The following is a 3,888-nucleotide window of genomic DNA, read 5'->3' as shown; positions in this document are numbered from 1 at the left end:
AATGCTGGATTGGAGCGTTACCAAACGATTGGAGATTACAACAGACCTGATCGGTTATACACCAACAGGTCTGCGATCCGCCCACCAGCGATTCAGAGGAAAGACTTTGAATTGAAACCAAAATATTTATCTCTAGTAGGTAAAAACCCCTTTTATGGTCTCCCTCATGAAAATCCCATAGACCATATCGAAGCACTTGAGGACTTTGTGTCTAACATAAAGATGCAGGGAGTTTCCGAAGACTATCTATTCTGCAAACTCTTCCCGCATTCTCTTGATGGAGACGCGACCTGCTGGCTGAAACAGTTGCGGCCAGGATCTCTGACTTCTTGGAGTGATATTAAAAGTGCCTTTCTCAACAATTTCTTCGATGATGCACGGACCGAAGAATTTAGGAATAATATCTATAATTTTTCTCAAGGCACTGCTGAAGCTTTTAAAGACTCTTGGGTGAGATTCAAAGGCTACCAGCGAGACTGCCCCCACCATGGATTTTCTGAGATTCAACTACTTAATATTTTCTTCAGAGGTCTCGATTTGATATACCAATCGACTTTGGACGCTGCAAGTCAAGGGAAACTCAAAACTAGGAGCCCCAAAGAAGCCACGAGGCTAATTGAAAATGTAGCAAGCAGCACTAGTACCGCGAAGGTTGATCTCGAGAGGAGAAAGATGGAGATTTCTAATGGAGATCGGATATCCAAGACCTTTTCACATGAAGGAGATGAAGAAGAACATGTAAACCTCATCGATCAGATTGTCCTTTGCGAACAAAAACTTGTTAACCCGCAGATAAACATGAGGTCTACAAGAAGCCATGAGGAAGAACAAACTCATGAGAGCATTGTGGAATCTAAACTGGAAGAAATTTTGAAAGACCAGCAGAAAACGGTCCAAGATGTTGATGTAAGATTAGATTCCATGTGCTCTAATTTCAATAAGAAATTTAAGGCTTTGAGCGATCATGTAAAAGTTTTGAATAGCCGAGTTTCCCACGACGATGAATTTGTTCGAGGAGAAAAAGAATGTCTCCCTAGAAAAGTCGACACAAACCCAAAACGTCAAGTCTGGTCTGTACTTCTAAGGAGTGGGAAACGCCTTGTTCCAACTACAAGAGAAAGCGTTTCCAATGGCGAACTCGCTGAAGGAGAGAGAACTGAAAAATGTGGATCCAAACCAATAACTCTTGATGATTCTGACCTGATTAACTTCAGCGACGATAAAAAAGAAGATGCAACTATCGATCGACGGAAGGGCAAGAACATCGATCGACGTGGTGATGAAATCATCGATCGACGTACTACACCTACTACACCGAGAACGACACCCGTCGAACCGGTGATAGAGAGTGTACAAACCTTTACCACCCTTCCCTCCCAACACGTCGCAGACAAAACGAGAATTGGATAAAGCAATTTGCAAGAAAGCGCTCGAAAATATCACAGTTGAAATGACACTGAGGGATGCCATAAAAGTTTCACCTCCCATTAAGAAATATGTGAAAGACATGGTATCCAAAATTTTTCCATCGTCGGAAAACAGTGTCATGATGGTTTCTAAAGATGTAAGTGCCATAATCCAAGGTGAAATGCCGATCAAAAGACCTGACCCTGGAAGTTTTGTTCTAGATTGCAACATAAAAGATAAACGATTTGATAGATCACTTTGTGATCTAGGCTCCAGCGTTAACCTTATGCCTTACTATGTTGCTATATCCCTCGGGTTTGACGAATTTAAACCAAACCAAATAACCCTGGTTCTTGCTAATAGATCCATTCGAGTACCAGAAGGACTACTTGAGGACGTACCTATAAAGATAAACAATTGTCATATACCGACGGACTTCGTTGTGTTAAAATACAAGCATGAACCAAAGGATCCCCTTATTTTAGGAAGACCTTTCCTAGCCACAGCTGGAGCGATAATTGACGTAAAGAAAGGACGATTACGTTTGAACATTGGAGAAATTTCAATGACTTTTGACATGGAAAAATTAATCAAACATCCCCTAATCGATAATCGAGCATTCTATGTGGATGACATCTCTGAGCAAGCTGAAGAATCCTTCGCGGATCTACGCTCAGATGACCCCTTAGAAAATGACTTTTCTACCACTGAAAGAAATATGTTTAGCATAGATAACAAGACTGACGAATATACGCGGTTGATGAACGCAAGCGAGGAAATAAAAAATGTTGATGAAGAGGAAAACGACGAGTCAAAAATCAACGTCGATCGATATACACAACGTACCATCGATCGACAACCATCTTCGCTGGACAATTTGAGCTCTGAAAAAGCACCGAAGGTCGAGTTGAAACAATTACCCGCTGGACTCAAATATGCTTTTCTCTATGATAATTCTTATCATGTAATCGTTAATGCCAACCTGAATGATGGAGAAATTTAAGGCTTTGAGCGATCATGTAAAAGTTTTGAATAGCCGAGTTTCCCACGACGATGAATTTGTTCGAGGAGAAAAAGAATGTCTCCCTAGAAAAGTCGACACAAACCCAAAACGTCAAGTCTGGTCTGTACTTCTAAGGAGCGGGAAACGCCTTGTTCCAACTTCAAGAGAAAGTGTTTCCAATGGCGAACTCGCTGAAGGAGAGAGAACTGAAAAATGTGGATCCAAACCAATAACTCTGGATGATTCTGACCCGATTAACTTCAGCGACGATAAAAAAGAAAATGCAACTATCGATCGACGGAAGGGCAAGAACATCGATCGACGTGGTGATGAAATCATCGATCGACGTACTACACCTACTACACCGAGAACGACACCCGTCGAACCGGTGATAGAGAGAGTGTACAAACCTTTACCACCCTTCCCTCCCAACACGTCGCAGACAAAACGAGAATTGGATAAAGCAATTTGCAAGAAAGCGCTCGAAAATATCACAGTTGAAATGACACTGAGTGATGCCATGAAAGTTTCACCTCCCATTAAGAAATATGTGAAAGACATGGTATCCAAAAATTTTCCATCGTCGGAAAACAATGTCATGATGGTTTCTAAAGATGTAAGTGCCATAATCCAAGGCGAAATACGATCAAAAGACCTGACCCTGGAAGTTTTGTTCTAGATTGCAACATAAAAGATAAACGATTTGATAGATCACTTTGTGATCTAGGCTCCAGCGTCAACCTTATGCCTTACTCTGTTGCTATATCCCTCGGGTTTGCAAATTTAAACCAACCCAAATAACCCTGGTTCTTGCTGATAGATCCATTCCAGTACCAGAAGGACTACTTGAGGACGTACCTATAAAGATAAACAATTGTCATATACCAACGGACTTCGTTGTGTTAAAATACAAGCATGAACCAAAGGATCCCCTTATTTTAGGAAGACCTTTCCTAGCCACAGCTGGAGCGATAATTGACGTAAAGAAAGGACAACTACGTTTGAACATTGGAGACATTTCAATGACTTTTGACATGGAAAAATTAATCAAACATCCCCTAATCGATAATCGAGCATTCTATGTGGATGACATCTCTGAGCAAGCTGAAGAATCCTTCGCGGATCTACGCTCAGATGACCCCTTAGAAAATGACTTTTCTACCACTGAAAGAAACATGTTTAGCATAGATAACAGGACTGACGAATATACGCGGTTGATGAACGCAAGCGAGGAAATAAAAAATGTTGATGAAGAGGAAAACAACGAGTCAAAAATAACCGTCGATCGATATACACAACATACCATCGATCGACAACCATCTTCGCTGGACAATTTGAGCTCTGAAAAAGGACCGAAGGTCGAGTTGAAACAATTACCCGCTGGACTCAAATATGCTTTTCTCTATGATAATTCTTATCCTGTAATCGTTAATGCCAACCTGAATGATGGAGAAATTTAAAGCTTTGAGCGATCATGT

General features: G+C 41.1%; 1 non-coding gene across 1 annotated transcript; it reads right to left on the bottom strand.

Moving 5' to 3' along the window:
• Positions 1-387: 387 nt before the first annotated feature.
• Positions 388-494, bottom strand: LOC130499351 (small nucleolar RNA R71). The gene has a single exon (XR_008938229.1). It is a non-coding gene; the product is annotated as a small nucleolar RNA R71 (small nucleolar RNA).
• Positions 495-3,888: the final 3,394 nt, after the last annotated feature.

Source organism: Raphanus sativus, chromosome 8, assembly GCF_000801105.2.
Source record: "Raphanus sativus cultivar WK10039 chromosome 8, ASM80110v3, whole genome shotgun sequence".
Classification (NCBI taxonomy): Eukaryota; Viridiplantae; Streptophyta; class Magnoliopsida; order Brassicales; family Brassicaceae; genus Raphanus; species Raphanus sativus.
The sequence above is the reverse complement of the archived record's forward strand: the minus strand, read 5'-3'. Positions and strand labels throughout refer to the sequence as shown.